Raw genomic sequence first — 22,966 nt, forward strand, 5'->3', positions numbered from 1 at the left:
TCAATGGCCCTTTTTAGTTTTGTTTTTAATATAACTCTCACTGCTGAGAATCTGAATTCAAGAATGACCTTGAACTCTTGATCCTCTTGTCCCCATTCTCAAGCACTGGAATTACAGTCATGCCCTATCATGTCTGTCTCATTTATTTATTTATTTGAGATAAGATGTCACAGCATTAGTTACTTTTTTGTCATCATTAAAAAAAAAAAAAAAGGACCAGGACTAGAGCAATTTATAGAAGAAAGAGCTCGTGCTCACTTGGACTTACAGTTGTAGAGAGAAAAATCTGCCATGTCACAGAGGGGTGGCAGCAAGAAGCAGGCATAGTGGCAGGCAAGAATGGGGTGTTGGAAGCTCATGTCTTTAACTACAAGCTCACAAAACTGAAAGAGTAAACTAGCAATGATACCAAGAGTCTTTAAACACTCTGGGTGTCATACTTATTGCAGCAAGGTCACACACCTCCTAAACCTCCCCCAAATCACACCACTAGTAGAGTTCCAAGTGTTATAAGTTAAAAAAGAAACGGTGGGAAGGAGTCACACGATACAACAGGGCTCACATGTGAGGTTTATTGAAAGAGAGAGAAGGAGCAGAGACTGGACCCTGGGGACAAGGGGTGGGGGGGAGAGAGAAAGAGAAGCAGACAGACAGAGGAAGAGACAGAATGTGGGGGAAAGGCTCACCTTTTAAAAGGGAACATAGTGAATGTGCATAGGATGTGCTCTTAGTGGCTGCAGTTGAGGACGTATCCTGTCAGAACCCCAAGGACAGGTCAGTACAGATGCCTGAATACTAACATTCCTTCCTTTTTGTTTATTATAAAAAGACAAGGAGTTAGAAAGGGGTAGCAGGTGAGGCTGGGATGAGGATGCTGTATTCTTGGGACTATTTCCTGCTGATCTGGGGGGTTTCATTAATCTTTGGGGGACCTGAGAAAGCTGGGTGCTGGCCATGTCCTGGAGTAGCTGGCCGGTTCATGTCACTGTCCAGGCTCTGTGGAACCATTAGGTCACTGCTTAGATCTGACAAAATGCTGTTCGAGATGGATCCAAGTTGACTCCCTAGGGTTTAAAGCACCTGATCCTTTCCATCAGCACAACATCACCCAGACACCCTCTTTCTATCCAATTTACCAGGAAACACAGGTGGATGATTACTGAGGGCAGTCATTATAGAGTTAGTACCTCTGGGGTACTATTGGTTCTCACCACCTGGACATGTTTGCTAGTCTTGCACCTCCAGCTCTGTGGCTAACAGTTGGTAGTCCTGTATCAATAGTTGATTAGGAGTAGTCAGTGAGTCTCAAAAAAAAAAAATCTCAGTGGGAGCCAAGAGGTATAGACAATGTCACAGCCCCCATGAATGAAGTGGAGAAGACCCAAGGGCCTGCAATTCCTGTTATCTCTGGAATTCAGAGAGGGTCGATTTCAAGAAGACACAGGTTGTCCTGTGCATCATCAGGCAAAGGTGAAGAGGGGGGGGCACTGAGGGCTCTGAGCCCAAGTGACCTGTGATTGCCCAGTACCAGGTCTTATCCAAGAGGTAAGGAACCATGACAGAGAGTTAGTCCTCACTTGTGGGAAATGGCCAGAAGTGGAGAATGGGGAGGGGCTCAACAATCATGCTGGTGTTGGATGGAGGAACCCAAGCATCTGGAGCAATAAGGGTATCGTATGTGGACCAGATTCCAGGGTTCAGGCACGCCTCAAACTTCTGGCAGGTAGGAGGAAGCTCCAGGAGAGCCTTTCCTGGTTCAGGGAACCAATGTTATAATTTTAAAAAGAAATGGTGGGAAGGAGTCACACCATTACAATAAAGCTCACATGGGAGGTTCATTGGAAAAGAGAGAGAGAAACAGAGAAGTGGATAGAAAGGTAGGCAGAGACCAGTCCCTGGGGACAAGAGTGGCAGGAGAGGGAGGGAGGGAAGGAAATGGAAGCAGAGAAAGAGAGAAAAAGAAAGAGACAGGAGGTGGGCAAGGCCCACCTTTTAAAAGGGATTGTAGTGAATGTAGATAGGTGGTGCTCTTAGTGGCTGCATCTGAGAACGTATCCTGTCAGAACCCAAGGACAGGCCAGAACAGATGCCAGAATACTAACACCAAGTATTCAAATGTTCAAGACTATGGAGGCATTTCTCATTCAAACAACACTGTCCAGCCCCTGCCCCCATAAGGTCCTGGCCATCTCAGAATACAAAATGCACTTCATCCAATTTCAAGAGTCTCCATAGCCTTGACACTATTTAAAAGACCAAGTCTTGCCAGGTGGTGGTGGCACATGCCTTTAATCCCAGTACTTGGGAGGCAGAGCCAGGTGGGTTGGATCTCTGAGTTCAAGGCCAGCCTGGTCTACAGAGTGAGTTCCTGGAAAGCCAGGACTACACAGAGAAACTCTGTCTCAAAAACAAAACAAACAAACACACACACACACACACACACACACACACACCAGTCTCTTTGAGCCTCAAGGTAATCTCTTAATTGAATCCCTTTGTAAAATGAAAATCATATGCTTCCAAGATACAATAGACTATGAGGTACATCTCATTCAAACCACTACACTCACCATGTAACTCTAATTGTCCTGGAATTTGATAGGAAGACTAACTGGCCTGGACTCACAGTGACCTGTCTGCCTTTGCCTCCCTAGTGCTAGGGATAAAGACATATACCACTATGCCTGGCTCCATTTTTTTTTTAATTAGCAGTTTCACAGACATCAATGCTTTACTTATCCTTGCAGTGACTCTGCATCAGGGCTCTCCAGTGAAACAGAACTAATTGTGAAAGATTTTAGTTTGCAGTGCAAGGATGTGGGAAAGGGGAAAGAGAATAATTCTTGCAAGCAGAATATAGAAAATCATAAAGAATGAATGTTGACATGGGAGGAAAAAATCAGGAATTATGGGAACAAGAAAGTTACTATGGTGATGCCAGAATAGGCCTGGCATTGGTGGCACACGCCTTTGATCCCAGCATTAGGGAGGCAGAGGCAGGTGGATCTCTTTGAGTTCAAGGCCAGCCTGGTCTACAGAGCAAGTTCCAGGACAAGGTGCAAAGCTACACAGAGAACCTGTCTCAAAAAAACAAACAACAACAAAAAAAAAAAAAAAAAAAAAAAAAGAAAGAAAGAAAAAAAGAAAAAGAAAAAAAGAAAGAAAGAAATTACCAGAATAATGTTTGACATTATTTGTCAACTATCTGGACACTCTATAGCTCATTCATGTTATACATAAAATTCACCATCACAGGGGTTGAGAATTTAGTTCTGTAAAAGTGTATGTTAACACAAGGCCCTGATTCTTTTTCTTTTAATCCTCCAAACCACAATAAAAAATATACATACTAAAAGTAATTGTCAAACTTGGTGTGGTGGTACATGACTTTAATTGTAGCACTTAGGTCTCTATGAGTTCAAGGCTAGCCAAGGCTCTATAGTGTGACCCTGTCTCAAAAAAAAAATAATAATAATCATAATAGACCCTATAGGATAAGAATAGACACCATAATGAGGTTTCCAATAACAATGAGAAACACACATGACAGCATATACCATGTAGGCTTGGTATGCTGTAGGCTCTGTCATGTAGGTTTATGTATGTTCCATAATGTTTGTACATTATAAATAAAATTACCTAGTAATGTATTTCTCACAATGTTTTCCCAGTGATAAGCAATGCATGATTATACATTATCTTATGGTTCTACCTCCCATGTTAACTCATGTTGTATTAACAAGTACCATAGGCTGGGGGACTTTAGTGACATAAAGCTTTTCTTTAGATCTGGAATGTTGCAAGTCCAGGATCAGGAGGCACAGCGTCAGGCTTTTGGTGTGCAGACAGCCTCTTCCTGGCTTACATATGACTACTCCCTGATGCAGCCTCACTTGCAATCCTTCTCTGGTGTCTTTTCTTAGAAGGGTACTAATCATACTCATGAGATCTCTATCCACATGGCCTGGTTATTGCCCAAAGGTCTCACCTCATGCTACCATTACATTGAGGTTTCAATATATAGACACATTCAGTCTACCACACACCCAATTTACAGAGAGAGAAGGAACTGAAGGCTAAATTTGTGAATATATCCTGGACCCCTCCCTAAGTGTCACCAAGGTAAGGTCTTTAGTGGGAGGTCTAAGACCTGGAACTGTGCTAGACTTGTGGGTATCTGGGACCTGGCAATGAAGGCTTATTGAATGAGTAAACAAACTCAAATAGCACTTGAACTAAGGCTGCCATGTGTTCAGGCTTTCCTAGGAGATAGCTGGGTCTAAACCTAGTGCACAAGGTGCTCACCAAAAGGATACATGAATTATATACTTGTCAATTCCTCAAGGTCCAGAGCATGAGCCTTGGATTCCGATCTCTAGTGGCTCACTCAAGTCCTTGATAATAATAAGTGACAAATCCAGAATTAAGATGCCCCCATCATAGTACAGTGGTTATGCTTATAGGATAGGTAACAAGTCTGAGACTGGATTATTATCCCTTTTCTCTTCCTTAGATGTGTGTGACCTCAATCTAGTCATTAACGGCTTGTGTCTATTCCTCGTCTGAAAGTGGGTAAAAACAATGCCTATCTCATAGGGCTTTTAAAATGGTAAGCGACCCAGTATATGCATATCTTTGCTCAGGATAAATAGGTAGTGGCTGTTAAAGCTACTTTGGCTTTGATATGAGGACATATAGGTTCACAGTGAAACATCAGGACACCTCAGAAAACAATCTATTGGTGTGAGATTCTTGGCACTTTTTTGCAAAGCACCCTATCTCTGGTTGGGGTGTCTCTGGCAGTCTAGCTTAACAAACTGATATGCTATTAAAAACTTTAGAAGCTAGCATCCAGCCAAATCTCCCTTAATTGGCAGACACTCCTCCTTTGAAGACTACCTGCCGTTTCACCAGCAGCTTGGGATGGCAGATTCTTCAGGCCTCTTGCCTGCTAATTCATCTGAAGCAGGATGTTGTAATCCAACTGACTTGGAACCCTTATCCCTGAAAGGACAGTGCTATGAACAGTGGTGCCCGATGCGGTATGCTGTCAGGAACCCTTCAGTGTAAATTGCATGGGAGGTTTGGGGACTGATATTGTTCAGGCTTTATTATGGGCTAGAATTCAGGATAGCTGAGAAGGGCCTTAAATGCCTCATTCTCTAGCTTCCTGCCTCCCCCTGTAACAGGTGTACGGGTTCAGTTTTCTAAATCTTGATTTTTTAATATGAGGTAACTGATACTGCAAGATGACTTGGGGTCAGATAGTTGGCAAACCAAGCAAGAAATCTTAGTCTTCCCAGATAGAACTAGAAAAGCCATCCTGAGTGAGGTAACCCAGACCCAGAAAGACAAATATAATACGTACTCATTCATAAGTGGATATGAGACAAAGGACAATCAGACTACAACCCCAGAGAACTTGGGCAACAAAGAGGACCCTAAGAGAGACCTGGGAAGAGGAAAAAGACAAGATCTCCTGAGTAAACTGGGAGCTTATGGGGCAGGGAGGAGGGTGGAAGGGGAAAGGGGAAAAGGAATGGGGAAAATGTATAGCAAAAAAGAGAGAGAGAGAGAGAGAGAGAGAGAGAGAGAGAGAAATCTTAGATTCCTAATGTTATCCTGGTGATTCTCATCACACTAGCCAGAACAGAATCCCCACTTCCCCCACACACACTTAAATTGCCAGGCTCAGATTGTCACTACTTTGAGCCCATAATCTTGAGTCTATCCCAAGTGACCCAAGGCTTGTTTTCACATCAACATCAGTGAGCCACCGGACTATCCCTTCTGATATTTGTTTTGTTTTGTTGCTTGCTAATCTCAAGGTAGTGAGGAGGGAGAAGGCAACCACAAGGGGAAAGGCTGGAGAATTTTTAAAGTGCAGGAGCAGGCAGGTCATGATGACACACCTTTAATCTTAGCACTTGGAAGGCAGAGGCAGGTGAATCTCTGTGAGTTGGAGGCCAGCCTGGTCTACAGAGTGAGTTCCAGGAAAGGCTCCAAAAGTACACAGAGAAATTCTGTCTCAAAAAGAAAAGAAAATGAAATCATATGAGCATTTGTTTCCTTTCCAACTTGCCCTGAAAAGACAGTTATTAGAAACTATCAGAGGTCATGAATGACAGAGTCTGGAGTCAGAGCTGCCCCCTCGGACAGCTTAACCTCTGTGCTTTAGTTACCCATCTATCAGATGGGCATGCTAAAACCCATATTGCAGGATTCTTTTATGTGTAAGAAAATTGAGTAAGAAAACACAGCCCTCTTAGGCACCCACCATAGCGTATTTCAACATTTAAAATTTGTCTCCCTGTTATAGCCATAGCTCCCAAGGGTATGCCTGGCACAAGTGTCTAAGAGATAACATTTGTAAAGATGAAATCTCCAGGCTTACAGCTGATCTGCAGTAAATTAAATAAACACACATGCATGTGCATAAAATGCAGAGGAGAAAGAACAGGGCCACTTAGTGCAGGTGGGTCTTTCCCCAGTCAACAGCACAGCCACTGATTGTGTAGGACAAATATGATTTGGAATCAGAAGATCTGGATTCAAAGCCAGCCTATCTATTACCAGTTCTGAGGCAGGACTACAGATACTTATGGAAGATCTGTTTGATTAGATGCTCTTTTTCCTCGGTCCTCTTAGCAGCCTTAAGACCTTTCTAGAAAGATCTCCAACAAAGAGACTTTCTGTGATGGAATTCTACATAGGCTCCCTGAACTTTTTATCTAGGCCTGGACTTTGGGCCTCTGTATCTATCTCTGAATTATCTGCATTTCATTTTACTTTTTAGATTAAAAAGAATTATAATTATCTTTTGAGATAGCGCCTCTCTATGTAGTCCTGACTATCCTGGACTCTTTAAGATCCAGCTGCCTCTGCTTCCTCAAGTGCTTAGATTAAAGGTGTACACCACCATGACTGGTCAAATTGTCCAAATTTTAGCAAGAATCCTGCTAAACTAAAATAGGGGTTTAACTAGAATCCTCTAGCCCCCATCTCTAAATACCATGAATATCTAATCAGGTTCCTCATCCTCTACTATTCCTCAAGGTAATGTTCTGGTGCCTGACCTATCTCCAAGAGAAAAACCTCTCAGCAATTAAGAGCACTGGCTGCTCTTCCAGAGGACACATCTTAGATTCCCAGCACCCACACAGCAGTTCACATTGTTGCTAACTCCAGTTTCAGGAGATCCTACTCCTCTTCTGGTCTCTGCCAGGCACCAGGTACACACATGGTACACACACCTACCTGAAGGCAAAACATACACACACACACACACACACACACACACACACACTACACACACCTACCTGCAGGCAAAACATACACACACACACACACACACACACACACTACACACACCTACCTGCAGGCAAAACATACACACACACACACACACACACACACACACACACCTGTTAGGTGGGGCTAGCCGAAATCACATCTTACCCTTCTTAGTTTTCTGTCCTCTGCTGACCCTGCCTTGCTCTTATGAATTCCTAGTTGTTCATGCTGAATTCAGGGCTGAGCCCAATGTCTCTGCAGTGGTTGCTAAACCCACCATGATGGACCTTCCTTTAGTAAAATCAGTCTGGCTTTCTTAAACAAGTGTCATTGATCCCCCTCCCCCCCTTTAACTTACCATGCATGAAACCCCAGCCAAATGAGAATGACTGAGTCCTTATCAAAGAAAAGGGTAGAACACCACCGGGGGCTTGGAAAAGCACCTGGGAAGCCGAGTGTGCCTCGGATTGGGGGAGCAATGGGGAGTGGGGGAAGGCGGCTTTGGGTTGGTCCAGCATCTGCCCAGAAATGCATAACTGTCAGAAGAAAAGCCGGGAAAAGAAAGAGCACTTAAAAAAAAAAAAAAAAAGAAAGAAAGAAAGAAAGAAAATCAAGGTGAATTCTAAGCATGAACCGTCCACTGGGAAGGGGGGGCTTCCCGACTCCCCACCCCTTTCCCCCAGGTGCGCAGCCCGCGCCACCCACTCCAAGCGCGCCTAGGCGAAGAAGAGCTGCGCTCTCTAGGACCCGAGGAGGGAGAGCTGCAGGGAGACGGAGGCTCCAGCGGGTGCTGCCGCGAGCGGCCGGCCGAGGGGGCTGGAAATGAAAGTAAAGCGCTCCAGAGCCACATGGACCGAGCTGCCCGGGCGGCGGCGCCGGGAGCAGGATGCGGCCGCCCGTAATTAAATAGCATTTACTCTTATTATTACTAATAATAATAACGTAATCATACCTCTAGTCATAGCATACCATTTATCGGGCTCGGCGCAGGCCCGCGGGGAGCGCAGCCCGGCCGAGGTGAGTGCTTTGGTGCGGCGGAGCCCCGCGGGGCAGAGGCCGAGCCACCGCGTTCCCCGTGGCGCGTAAGGTTGGGGCGCGCGAGGCTGGGGCGCCGGGGCAGGGCCGGGCAGGGCCGCACGCGGAGGAGGCGCGGGAAGTCGGGGCCCGGCCACCTGGAAAGGCGGCTTTGCAAGAATCACCCCCATTATCATGAACTATTTTTAAGGGAGATCTATCTGCAGATGCCCGTACCCCTACCCCAAAGTTTCAAAGTTATTGTGTGGCCGGGCACCTGCCGCTGGAAGATTGGGTCTCCACTGCAGCCCCCAGGGGATGTCTTGGAATTTTCTTCCGTGGTAGTGGTGGGGAGCAGTCTCCCCGGGAAGCTTTGGGGGTGCATGGATGCTTTGAGGATCCCACTGTAAGGGGGTGGTCCGAGGCTGGCAGTGGGGGATCTCTTTCCTTTTGTATTCGCTTTGGATCCGCACTGCCTAGAGGTGGAGGGGCCGCGCTCGTCGAGAGCCAGAGACAATGGCCGGCTGATGAGTCGCCCCAGTCGGTTACAGCGGCCACGCGAGTCCGGGGATCCGGGGCCTGCGGGCCTAGCCCTGGGGGGAGGGGGCGGCAGGAAAGGGGGGCGCGGTCTGGGTCGTCTGAGCAGGAGAGCATTTCCGGTCGTGGCATCCGTCACCGGTATCAGAGGCCTCCCGGGTGGGCAGTAACCAGGCAGGGAATTCATGGGGACTGTAGGGTGCCGGGACTCTGGCTACTGGAGGTAGCCCTGGCAGTTGTGGAACCCTGGAGAGACAGAGCAGATACTCACACACACACACACACACACACACACACACACACACACACACACACACACTACTCCCACACACACACACACACACACACTACTACACACACCTACACACACACACAGCTACTCATAACTCTTTTTCTTTCCTGCTTAGAAACCTCTCAGGTTCAGGTGTTTGTAAAGTGCCTGGGTGGGGGGCTTCGCAGAATCAAAGCCCCACCCCCATACCCAAGGAGTGGTAGAAAGAGTTGTTCTTGACAGAACAGTATGGCTGGAGGGCCGAAGCTTCAAGTCCCAGTGTGCTGGGGTCCCACAGCAAAGTGATGGGGGATTTTGTTTTTTCAGTTGTTAGCCAGGACGCTGGTGTTTGGGCACAAGAATCCGAACCCCCACCGTCTTGCCATTTTCCAGAGTGCCTGCAGTTCATCCAGTTTGATGAAAATAGCAGAATGCAGATCCTTGAATTTTTACACAAATGAGATAATTATAGTATGTTTAGCAACTGTATTGGACATGAAATTCCAGCAGAATCTTTTCCTCTACTACCAAGACTTCCCCCACCACAGACAAAACCATACTTTCTCTAATATCTTCATACTTCTTTCTCCCAATGAAGGCCACTGCAAGCTGGAAATGGTGTCAGGCTCAAACCTGGGTGAAACAGGTTCTAGGTGGGATATCCGTGTGGGCTCATCTGCCCTTCATTTCGGTTATGCTTGGTAGACATTTTTCCATCCTTGTTTTCCAGATGAGGAACCAAAGGCTTAGTGAATTGGGCATCTTGCTGGAATTTTCCAGCCAGGATTCCTAACTAGTTATCTGACTCTGAATCTCCATTTTCAGGAGGGAGGAGATCTGAAGATGAGAGAAGGGCTCTGTGATTCTTAGGTTGCTATAATGTCTGTTTAATGGTTGTGAGCTATAACCAATTTAGGTAGGACAGTTTGGAATGTGGCTTGTTGAATTTTTTGGAGGCTGAGTTCAATGGGATGAGCTGTCTCTTGAGTCTTAGGTATGGGACAGTGCAATCATTAGTAGGTTCGAGACCCTTAAAATAATAGTCGACTTATAGCATTTTGTATGTCTCTGTCTGTGTGTGTATATGCATGTATGCGTGCACACATGCACCAGTGTTTCTGATACATACCTCCCAGCACTCAGGAGTTGGAGGCAAGAGAATTGTGACTTACAGGCCAAGTTGGGCTACATGGCAAGACCTGTCTCTTCTCCTCCTCCTCTTCTTCTCTCTCTCTCTCTCTCTGGTTCAGGGTTTCTCTGTGTAGCCCGGGTTGTTCTGGAACTTGTAGACCAGTCTGGCCTTCCACTCAGAGACCCGCCTGCCTCTGCCTCCCGAGCACTGGAATTAAAGGCTGTGCCACCACTGCCACCTGGCTTTTTTTAACATCATTTTTTTAAAATTTAATTTTCTCTAATTGTAGTTCCTGATGGTTTGATACTTGTGTCTGCATTTTACTGAAAAGGAATTTAGGGGACTCAAGATTTGTGTGACCACCACAAGATAACCTAACTGACTTGAGTGTGCTTCTCCCCACTGTACCCACCTTCATCTCTACCATCATGGAGACAGGAGCAGAGACCAGGGAAGTAGCAATTGGCAAATGCCACAGCCATAAGGGTTCACCAGGGAAGGTTAGCAGACTCCTCAAGGCCAGAGTTTAAGGAAGTATTTGAGTTCCCACACCCTGCAGAAAAGGTAGGATTGTGGGGGACCATAGTCCTGAGTGTAGAAATATGGGTAAATCCATTGCGTGGGGGCTTCTAGGGACCTGGCTTAGCACCCTGGAAGAGCTTGCAGCTGGGCACAAGACAGACATGGACCATTAACCTGAGCTTCCAATGGACAGGAACTGGCTCTGATTCAGCCTCTGCCTCCAGCTCTGCTGGACGTGCCAGGAGGACACATTCAGCCATTATGTTGTCAAATTGAATTATACCCCAGTGTGGAGGAGACAGGCTTATTTCTCCTGGGGTGGAAGGTCTTCCTAGAAGAATTTCTATGTGAATGCTTGAAAGATAGGATAAGAAAGGCCAGAGAGAGGCCATTCTGAGCAGAAACAGAGATGGACAGAAACAGGGACAGATAAGGTCTGAAGAATAAGTCCCCCGGTACAGACACAATGTGGGGCAGCTGTGAATTCCAGCTGAAGTCCAGTGTTGTGTTGGCTCTTTGATTCTCTGAACTTGAGTTTCTGTTTCTGGAAATGAGCCCTGAGCGTGTTTGGTTTTCTTTTCTTCTAAACTTTTAAATTTATTTTATTATGATTACCATTACCCTTTCATGAATTCTGAGATAGGGTCTCACTAAGTAGCTCTGGAACTGGCTATAAAGACCAAGTCAGCATCAGCTTTCCATTGACCTTGTGTCCCTGCCTCTCAAGTGCTGGGTTTGCAGGCATGCACCAACATGTTCTGATGAGTCTGGGGTTTGATAGTAATCCAAGAGAGTTAAATGAAAGATGCCAGAAGGTCAGGGCTGGAGAAATGGCTTAGTTCTTAAAGCATTTGCTGTGCTTCTAGAGGACCCAAATTCGGTTCCCACCACCCACGTTGGGTGGCTCACAACTTCATTTAACTCAAGTGCCTGGAGATCCAACATGGGCACCAGCATTCAGGTGCACATAGCCCCACACAGACAGACACATACAGACATAATTTAAAACAAAACTTAAAGAAAAAATAGAGAAAAGGTACCAGTATGAATCTTTAATCCCAGCATTTTGGAGACAGAAGCAGGAAGATTTTACCCTAGTCTACAGAGAGAGAGAGACTCTTAAAAAAAAAGGGGGGGGTGTGCTGGAGAGATGGCTAGATGGTCTAGAGCGTATACTTCTCTCAGAGGACATAAGTTCAAATCCCTGCACCCATGTCAGGTGATTTACAACTCTAGCTCCAGGATCCGGTACCCCTCTTCTGACCTCTACAGGGATCTGCTCTCACATATACAACCTTCACACAAATACATAATATGAAGAATAAGATTAGCCTTTTAAATATTTATTTTTTTATGTTAATGCATATTGGTGTTTTGTTTGCATGAATGTCTGTGTGAGGGTATCAGATCCCCAGGAACTGGAGTTCCAGATGGTTGTGAACTGCCTTGTGGGTGCTGGGAATCAAACTCAGGTTCTGTGGAAGAGCAGCCAGCTCTCTTCACCAATGAGCTCTCTCTCCAGCCCCAGCCCCCAAATAAAACAAACTTAAAAAAAAAAAAAATAACCTGGTGGCGGTGGCGCACACCTTTGATCCCAGCACTCAGGAGGCAGAGACAGGTGAATCTCTGTAAGTTGGAAACCAGCCTGGTCTACAGAGTGAGTTCCAGGACAGCCAGGGCTACCCAGAGAAACCCTGGCCAAATCAGTTTATTTAATCCCCACCCCACATCATCCTATAGGAGGTCAAGTGTAGAGTTTAGATGGCTGTTAAAAAAGAGGTGGCTGCAAAGGAAATACAGCCTGTCTCCTGTGAGGGAACATGAAGAGTGGAGGAGTGAGTGGGGCCAGCGGTGCAGACCTGACTACAGAAGGTGGGGGTCTGCTGAGGAAGGCTGGCTGCAGCCTGCAGTGGAGGCTACTATGCCAGCTCCTTTACTGTATTTAATGGTCCTTAGCAAAGAGGCTCATTTTCCCTCCTGTTAGCACCAGCCATACAACTCTTAGTTATTTCCCAGCTGAGTGTTTCTGTGCAGGCATTGTGATGGCTTCTGCAGGGGTTTGTTAGCACTGCTTCTCCAGCAAGCCCAGAGCACCTGGGGATGAACAGCATTTCTGTCTCTAGAACCATCTAGGTGACTTCTTCAGGAACAATTCCTGAGACTGGTGTCAGAAGTTAAGATGGATATAAGGGCAGCTGCTACCACAGATTTACACAGCACTTGACACTTTCTGTGCCCTTCAGTATCAAATCACTTACCGCTCCCTGAGGCAAAATCATTATTATTACATTTTGCAGATGATGAACCTGAGGCTCAGACAGATAAGAAACACCCCTACAACTGTAGCTGTCATAGAGCAGGAGTCAGAGGCAAGCCTGTAGACCTCAGAACCCAAAGTGCATTGTAGGGTCTCATGTAAACCAGGCTGGTCTCAAGCTCACTCTGTGGCTGAGGTTAGACTGGAATTCCTAATTCTCCTGTCTCTGTCTCTTAAGTTCTGGGGAGATGACTCAGTTAGAAAGGACTTGTCACACAAGTGTGAGGATCTGAATTTGATTCCCAGCACCCATATTAAAAAAAAAAAGCTGGGTGCAGGCGCTGGCGAAAACAGGGTTAAGAGCACTTGTTGCACAATCAATGAGGAATTGGATCCCAGCACTCACATAACAAGCCGGTGTTCTAGCAAACTCCTGTAATCCCAGATCCGAGGAGAGTCATTGGCCCTTACTGGAATCCAGCTTAGCCAAGAAAATGTGAGCCCAGGTTCAGAGACAGACCCTCCTGCAAAGAAGCAGAGGTTAACAGAGACACCAGACAAGTGCATGTACACCCATGCACACAATACAGGTAGGTGCATACACGTACACACAAATCTAAAAAGCTGGGTGCAGTGGTGCACCTCTGGATCCCTGGGACTTTCTGGTGAGCCAGTCAAGAGCTGGAGTTACAGGCGTGTGCATCATACCCTTTGAGGTCCTGAAGTCTTTAACTGCCATATACAAGACGCCATCTGATTATTTTGTCTCTTATTTAGGGAGGTATCCCAGCATGGACCCCAGAACCTCACACATGCAAGGCAGAAATCTGCCTCTGGACTATATTCCCAACCCCCAGTCCATTTATTTTTTTAAAGGCAGGATCATATACTATAGCCCAGTATGGACTGTCCTTACTATGTAGCCTGGGTTGGCCTCAGATTTTTGGTTCTCTTCCTGCTTCAGCCTCCCCAGTGCAGTATGAGCCACCACACCTGCCCAGCTCTGTTCATTTCTTATCTGTCTGGGCAGGTTACATTTTTCTATCATCAACATTTATGTAGTCAATTATTAATTTATTGCAAGAGTCTGATATCTTGTCACTAACAGTATCATGCTTGTGCCACAGCCAATAATTTTATGGCAGTTCCTCAAGAGAGGATGTGTCCCTAATTTTCAGAAGAAAATGGAAGCTATCACTGTCTACCTTCTGAGGCTTTTGTGCCTAAACAGTGACTCTGAAAGGGATCATGGTACCCTGTTCTCCAGGGTCAATAGCTGAATCCTCCTGCTAACTTGACTTTCTGAAGTACCAGTGTCAGCCAGGAACCATTTGCTGCCTGTGAACCCCACAGTGACAGTCCAGGATGTGACCAACCCTTCTGGGATCTTCAGAAGTCGCTCTGGAGAAGCTGTTCTCTTGTTCCATCCCATGGTACCCTGCCCCACCACAGGTGGAGGGATGCAGAGCAGGGCAGAATAAAAGGCAGTCTGCCTTTTTCCCCCTGTTCTAGCAGGAGGCACGCTGGCAGTACATGCACAGTATGTCACCGTCCTTGACCTCTGTCTTTCTTTCTGTGGTCCAGTACATTTGCCCTGAGTTTGGTGTGAGGGTCCAGTGATGGATTTCAAACGCTGTAAAGCCACCCAATGTGAGGTAATGTCCAGGGTGCTTACTAATCACTCCATTCTCTGTGTCAATCCTGCCTTCTTGTGTTTTAGCTTTCTTCTTGTCATCCATCTTTCATGCAACAGCCAAACTTTTGTAGTGTTTTTTTTTTTTTTAATTTTTATTTTTTTGGCTCTTTTGGGGGACCTGCCCCGCAGCTCCCAAATAAATCACACATGGAGGCTTATTCTTAGTTATGAATGTCTGACCTTAGCTTAGCTTGTTTCTAGCCAGCTTTTCTTATCTTAAATTAACTGATCTACCTTTCCCCTCTAGGTTTTTGTCTTTCTCTTCTGTAAATCTTACTTTCCTTCTTACTCTGTGGCTGGGTGGCTGGGTGGCTGGCCCCTGCTGTCTTCTTCTCTTTGTTCTTTTGCTCCTTTCCCTCTTCTTCCCCTTGTTTTTCCTATTTATATTCTTTGCCTGCCAGCCCCACCTATCCTTTCTCCTGCCCTACTATTGGCCGTTCAGCTCTTTATTAGACCACCAGACATTTTAGACAGGCAGAGAATCACAGCTTCACCAAGTCAACAAATGCAGAATAAACAAAAGTCACACACTTAACCATACCAAATGGAGCTTCTTGAGATTTGAATGACCCTGTCATTCCCCCTGGAAACTTTTTAGAATTTTCTGGATATAGGCACAACCTAGGCCTGTTTCTCCAGTGGTGCTTGTAGCTCTCTGTTCAGGCCTCAGCCTGCCCCCTGCACCTTATTTTCCCCTTGACCTGTGTTTTCTTTGAACCTGCTTAGCTTGTTCCGACCTCAGTCAATTGCCTTCCGCTGGGCGAGCTGTTCTCTCTCCTGTGTCTCAGATGTCTTCTGAGAGGCCTTCCCTCAGCTCCTGCTCTACCACCTACCACATTTCCCATCTGCTCCTCACTCTTACCTGTCTGCCTTCCTTGCGTTGTGCATTTAACACTGACCTATTATGTGAGAGTGTGTTCATATGTTTGCAGATATGCATCTGAATGCAAGTGTGTATACGTACGTGTGCATGTGTTACTCCTCAGGAGCCATTGTTGGCCTGGAGCTCTATTAGGAGACCAGAATGGCTGGCCAGTGAATGCTGGGAACCCCACAGCGTCTGCCTTGCCAGCACTGGGAGTATAAGCATTCATCACTGTGCCCAGCTTTTTTTCTTTTAATTTATTATTTTATGTATTTGGATGTTTTGCTTGCATGTATGTAAGTGCATCACATGCATGCATCAAATCCCCTGGGACTGTAGTGACAAGCTGTTGTGAGCCACCATGTGTGCTGGGAATTGAACTTTATTCTCTGTAAGATCAGCAGGACTTCTTAACTGCTGAGCTCCCCAAACCTGTGACCAGCCTGCCTGCCTGCCTGCCTACCTTTCTTCTCTTCTCTTCCTCCCTCCCTCCCTTCCTTCCTTCCTTCCTCCCTCCCTCCCTCCCTCCTTCCCTTTCTGTCTTTCTTTCCACTCCCACACCCCCATCCCCAGACAAGGTTTCTGTGTGTAGCTCTTGCCTGGCTGTCCTGGAACTCACTGTGTAGACCAGGCAAGACTTGAACTCACAGAGATCTGCCTCCCTAGTGCTGGGATTAAAGGTGTGCACTGTTGCTGTGCTGTTGCCGCCGCCGCCACTACCACCTAGCTATGACCAGCTTTTTAGTATGGGTTCTGCCATTCCAGGTCTGGTGCTTGTCTCTTTTTTATGTACTGAGTCATCTTCTCAGACCAACTTGTGACCTATTTTTGTGCCTGCTCACTCATGATGGAGATCTGTGAGGACTGGGTGCTGGAGAGATGGCTCAGTGGTTAAGAGCACAAGCTGCTCTTGCAGAGAACCTGGGCTGGATTCCCATCACCCACATGGTGGGCTCACAACTGTCCATAACTACCAGTTCCAGGGGACCCTGCAGGCATGCATGTGGTGTACATACATGTAAAAGTTTCATACACATAGAATAAAATAAATCTTTAAAAAAAAATCTATGAGGACAAGGATTTATTGACTCTGTTTTTTAGTACTGGCGGCAGCCCCTTTTATGTGTTTATGTGTTGTATTAAAAACAGCAAGTTAGCCACAAAAAAAGCCCTTACCCAAACAAAAATGGTAAGGTCAGTGTTGACTGAAACACTCAGCATAGTAGAAAATACTTTCTGACCTGCTCAGGGAAGGACGTAATAGTCTTGCCAGGTGGGTATAGCTCCATCTTGCAGATAACAAATGTGAAGCTCAGAGAGGTCCCTGGAAAGTAGTATGGGATGGTGATGGGGTTTGATCCCAGGCTGATGGCCTGCCTGCCTGCCTTCTTCCTGTTGTCACTGGGCACCAAAGCAGGTAATGCATAATTCGTTAGGAGTTCCCCTGAGCAGGAACAGTGACTAGCCCACTGCTCAGGGCACCAGAAGACAGCCTGTTGTATTGGACTGTTGCTCTGAGTGGTGACATCTGTTTATCTCACTCCATATTCTTGCTTACAATCCCCACGGGTGATCTCCTGCTACTCTTCCTTCATTTCTTTTTTAAGCTTCATGACGGCTTTATTAAAAAGTTGTCAGGGGCTGGAGGATGACTCAGTGGTCAAGAGCACTTGCTGATTTTCCAGAGGACCCAGGTCAGGTTCTTAGCACCCAGGTCGATTTGGTGGCTCAAAACGATGATCTGTGACTCCAGCTTCAGAAGATGTGCTGCCGCTGGCCGCCTCAGGCAACTGAAGCATACCAACATGCTGACACATATACCTGCAATAATTAAAAATCATAAAAGTAAACCTTAAACCAGTAAGGAGTGGTTGTCAGGCATGTGATGTACTCCCTTAATCCTAAGCACTTGGAGGTGGATCACTATGGGTGTGAGGCTAGCCTGATCTAAATCGTGAGCTCCAGGACAGCCAGAACTACATAGAGAGACCCTGGTCTTGAAAAAAAAAAAAAAATCAAAAGATTAAAAAAAAAAAATAAGGCCAATTTCAAAGAAAGCAAACTAAAGGCTGCTGAGCCCTGTGGGTACTTAGATTTCATGTTCCCTTCTTAACCTACTTTCCTGGTGGATCCTGGGGTGTGCCAGCAGCGTGGCCTTCCTCAGCAATTGTGTGGCTTTGGGCCAGCCCCATCCAGTCTAAGCCTTACTGTTCTGTGAACAATGGAATGATAAATCCTACTTTTGAGATGGTTATGGACACAAGTGATTTTATTTAACTTCTTTATTGATTTTTTTTTTTTTTTTGGGAATTTCACACCATGTACCCCAATTCTGCTCAACTCCCAGCTCCCCCTTATCCTCCCCTTATCTCTGCTGCACCCCTCCCACAAAAGAAAACAAAACACAATAAGGAAGCAAACAAAAGCAAAAACAAACAAACCCCAAACCTAAACACAACCCACAGCAACAACAAAAAAATCTCTTTGCTTCTCCCTCTTTCCTGCCTCTCCAACACCCCTTCATTCATCCAGGTGGCATTGGGGGCTTCGGTGTGTCATACAGTACACCCCTTTGTCCCATCAGTTTTTTGGCAAATGTTCATTGCAGTGAGTCACTGGTCTGGTTCAAGGCCTCTGGTTTCTGGTACACCATTCTCACTGGGTCCTCACCGGAACTCCTCTGGGATATCCTGTGGCTGCTCAGTGTCATGGAGATCCTGCGGGTATTGTTCCACAGCACCAGTCCCTTCACAAGCTCCAGATATCCTAGATGGGGTAGATGTTATGGTGAGCTAACCCAAGGCCTGGCTGAGGCTCTGGGTGGTAGCTGAGCTGGTCAGTCTGGGCCACTGGTGCCGCCTGTCTTGGGTGAGGGGTTCGAGTCAGCTCCCCTACATGCTTGTCCTCAGGATAGGTTCACCTTCACCTGTAGCGAGGGGTGGGGGCCATCTCTCCAGAATGCAGGGGTCAGTTCTCTTGCTGTAGGGACACAAATGATTCTTTAAGACATAGTCTTTCATTTAAGACCCTTCTCAGATTACTGTATTTAAATGCTCCAAGTAGCTGGGCGGTGGTGGTACACACCTTCAATCCCAGCACTCGGGAGGCAGAGGCAGGCAGATTTTATGAGTTAGAGGCCAGCCTGGTCTACAGAGTGAGTGTCAGGACAGGCTCCAAAGCTACACAGAGAAACTCTGCCTCAAAAAACAAAAAGTGTAAATGCACCAAGTAAACTCCATGGGTTTGCAAGGAAAAGTAGCTCTATTATGATGAATGTGTGTGTGTGTGTTCATTTATGTATATTGTGTGTGCATGTGTGTTTGTGTATATGTGTGGATGTACATGAATAGTTTTTTTTGGCTGTTTCTGTGTTTGTGTAGAGGCCAGGGGACAACCTCAGGTAGCATTCCTCAGGAGCCGTCTACTTTTTCTTTTTCAAGACTTGTTTTTAATTTATTTGTATGAGTATTTGCCTCCGTGTGTGTGTGTGTGTGTGTGTGTGTGTGTGTGTGTGTGTGTGTGTACCATATGTATGCCTGGTGACTATAGAGGCTAGAAAAGGGTATCAGATCCCCCAGAAATGGAGAACCAGATCATTGTAGGCTGCCATGTGGGTGTCGGGAATCAAACCTGGGTCCTCTGCTAGAGTAGCAAGTACTCTTAACTGCTGACTCATCTCTCTAGCTCCCCATTTGCTTTAGGAAATAGGTCTCATTGGTGTGGAGCTCACTGAGTAGGCTAGGCTGGCTGGCCAGGAAGGTCCCAGGAATGTTTCAACTACCCCCCATCATTGGGATTGTAAGTACATGCCCGTATGTCTGACTGTGGTTCTGGGAATCAAACTCAGGTCCTTGTGAATGTAAGGCAAGCACTTTACTGACCAAGCTCTCTTTCCAGCCCTAGATCTCTTTATTAGTTCACTCAGCAAGATTTGCCATTGTGCCTAATGTAGCTACTGTAATTTCAAAGTTGCGATATGCAGGGACTCTTCATTATCTGCAGTAACCGAAATTCGATAAGAGAAGAATACAGAGGTGCTGGCCGCATGCAACTCAAGGACATGACTACAGTGTATTGCTATGTTCCCAGTTGGAGGGAATGCTAGCTCTCTGGAGGAGGTTTTCTCATCTGAACTTACAACCCTGTAAAACCTCTCTCTGTTCATAGTCCCTGCCATAGATGATGTTTAATGTTTTCAGATGATCTATAGAAATAAAATATGAACCTCCTTGGTGTCTGTGGAACAGGAATCCAGGAGTGGACAGACATACTTACAAGGGCTGTGGGGAAAAGATAAATGCAGACCCAGGATGCTCACTGGTAGGGCTGAGGATAGCACGTGAAACCTTTCCTGCTCTGACTGAGGAAGTCGAGCTTCACCCGGTGCCAGATTTCCTGAGATGTTGGAGCTCAGATGGTGAGTATACGGTATGTAGCCGGCCTGCATTCTGGAAGGACTGTTGCTCTTTAGTTTAACCTGAGGCCATATATGCATAAGGGCAAGGTGAAGACAGGGTGTAGGGAGCTGTGTCAGTGGTGGAAGCTAACTGCCAGGGTGGGAATTCCAGTTCTATCATTTCTCATGGCGGTACCCAGGCAGGCTCCTTCACCACCCTGTGCTTTTGGTTTTTTTTTTTTTGTTTTTTTTTTTTTTTCTAGACAGGGTTTCTCTGTAGCTTTGGAGCCTGTCCTGGAACTTACTCTGTAGACCAGGCTGACCTTAAACTCACAGAGATCCTTCTTACAGAGTACTGTAAAGACTGAGGTGATGTTTCAGGCTTTCTGTGGTAGGAGAAAGTGTGTGTTCTTGATGATTGCCATTGGCTTCCTCAGTGTTGTCCTCAGATTCCTGGGCTCCTCCTGATGGGTTCCTAAGCACTGCTTCTCTGGGCCACTCAGATGAATCTGATGCAGCCCTGCCTTCAGGAACCCAGGACTCAGGGGACTCAGGAACAAGTACAAAATCGTAGTTAGCAAGGACAAGCGTAGTAGTTATAATGGGCAGAGGTCACTGAGCTTGGGTGGGGTTGGGAGAAAGGCTTCCTGGTGGAGGCTGTACCCGTGCTTGAGCTTTTGAGATGCATTGGGTATGGATGATGCCCCATGCAGAGGAGGTAACTTCATAGTCTAACATCCAGGCCTTGCCAAGGGACCAGGGGAGACCAGGCATGCCTTGCTATGCTGGAGACACCAGCTAAAGAACGTGGACTTTGTCCTCTTGGTAATAGTGTCATAGGAAGTTTTGTTTGAGGTTTTACAAGAGTTTCTCTGTGTAACCTTGGCTGTCCTATAACTTGTTCTGTAGACCTTGAACTCAAAGAGATCAACCTGCTTCTGCCTCCCAAGTGCTGGGATTAAAGGCATGGGACACCACTGCCTGGCTTTATTTTAACTTTTTATTCACAAGAAGTTACAAAAACCGTACAAAGAGTCCCCTTTACGCAGCTTCCCCTAACAGTGGCAGCTTCTGTAGCTATGGATATTATTAAAACCAGAGAACTGGCCTTGGTACATTACTAGATTAGACTGTTTATTTGAGCTTCACTATTTTATTTTTTATTTTATTGTTTAGAATGTATGTGAGAGTGTGTACACCACACACCTACACACTTCTGAGAGGTTTTGAGAAGGAGAATGACATCACCATTAATGTTTTAATCAGATGTTCCTGGTCCCAGGAATGGGAGCATACTGGAGAGGGTTTATTGGAGGTTGTTGGTGAGAGGTGATTGATGGCCTGTGGTTTGCCTGTGGTTGTAGAGGGAGAAGCCATGGAGTCGGGTTAAAGGTGGCAGGAACTGGGAGCTGAGGCCAGGTGACAGTCAGAGCTCTGGCTAGGGCAGAGGGCAAGGATGGAGAAGGCAGAGGTGAGGGGAGGAGAGGCTAAGCTCAGTTTGCAATGTGTTCAGTAGAAGGAGCCTGAGTCCAGCTGGGAAGGGCATCTGAGGAGGCTTGGTGAACACAGATGTAAGTCATTTTAATTTAATTTTATGTCTAAAAGTGTTTCCCCTACATGTAGTTCTGTGCACTACATGTGTCCGGTGCCCTGGTGTTGGATTACCTGGAACTGGAGTTACAGGTAATTACGAACCATGATGTCGTGAGCTGCCATGTGGGTGCTAGAATTGAACCAGGGTCCTCTGGAAGAATAGCCAGTGCTCTTAACTACTGAGCCATCTCTCCAGCTCCAGGCATGAATCTTAAAAGACGAAAAGGAACTGACTGGGAGTGGGTAGTGGGGTTCTAGTTAGAGGGCCCGAGATTAGGAAAAGCATGAAAGTCATAGACAGCCTGGGCAGTGGACATCCAGGTAACACTATCCAGAAGGAGAGAGTTGAAAATCTGGAATGCTGAGGAGGGGTATGCTTGGCAGGAGGGTGGATTCATGAGTCATCAGCATGACTCATGAGATCATGAAATGCAGGAGCTCATCTGGGGATGGCATAGAGAACAGGAAGGAGCACTGTTCTCTCAGGAACATTGGTCTTGAGGCCTGGACAAAGAAGAGCCATCAACAGAGACAGCAGGAAGGATCCAAGAGGTGGGAGGTCGCAGTGGGGAGTCTAAAACTGCTAACCAAGCAGCTAGGGGGCCACTTGGCTAAGGGGACAGTGGAATGGATGGATGGGTGAGAGATGGTGGCTGTGTTAGGGAGCTGAGTGGGGTTGGAGATATGTGTAATCAACTCTTGCTTTAACTGCAGTGAAGGCTGGGGGGAGGGGCATGGTATATTGTGTGGAAGGGGGTCAGAAGCAGGAGTTACTGTGTGAGTCAGGGAAGACTTATGGGAGATGGACATGCCCTGGAGCTGGGTCTGCTTGATTGACAGCAAAGGTGATGGTGATGTATGTAGGCCCCAGGGCCAGGCTGCCAGGGTTGGAATTCTATATTCCAAATCCGTCACTGTGGATGAAGCAGTTAACTTTTGTGTTTCTGCAATGTCCTCTTGTCCTCTGCAAAATGGGAATGTTAATAGTGTCTATCTCATAAAGCTGTCGTGGAGCTTTAAGGAAGTGAAGTGGTCACGACAGCCCCTGCCACACAGGGACCACCCAGCAGGTGCGCACACTGTTGCAAGTGTTCATTTCTTTTGGTTTAAGTTTTTTTTTTTTTTTTTTTTAGTTGGATCAGTATTTACTCATTCTTATCTGTAAAATAGCTGGGTTGAATGAGTTGATATTCATTTATTCATTCATTTATTCTGCCATCATTAACTTAATCTGTGCCAAACACAGGACCATTGAGAGCTTCAAGATGCCAGCCCCATTCCTCCAGGACTAATGCAGAATTGTGTTATATTAATCTCTCATTCATTCTCATCTCCTCCCTTCTTTCCCCATGTCAGTGTGGATCAGAACCCAGGACTTTGGGCACTGGAA

At 46.3% G+C, this 22,966-nt stretch overlaps 1 protein-coding gene across 2 annotated transcripts in view; it reads left to right on the plus strand.

Moving 5' to 3' along the window:
- Positions 1-8,027: 8,027 nt before the first annotated feature.
- Zc3h7b (zinc finger CCCH-type containing 7B) overlaps positions 8,028-22,966 on the plus strand; it is a 47,535-nt gene continuing 32,596 nt past the window's right edge. Inside the window, exon 1 of one of the 2 annotated variants that reach the window (XM_051189450.1) lies at positions 8,028-8,310. The gene's annotated coding sequence lies outside the window, so the exon portion shown is untranslated. The remainder of the gene's footprint in view (positions 8,311-22,966) is intronic. The other variant, XM_051189449.1, reaches the window with a different exon arrangement.

Source organism: Phodopus roborovskii, unplaced genomic scaffold, assembly GCF_943737965.1.
Source record: "Phodopus roborovskii unplaced genomic scaffold, PHOROB, whole genome shotgun sequence".
In the NCBI taxonomy this organism is placed as follows: domain Eukaryota; kingdom Metazoa; phylum Chordata; class Mammalia; order Rodentia; family Cricetidae; genus Phodopus; species Phodopus roborovskii.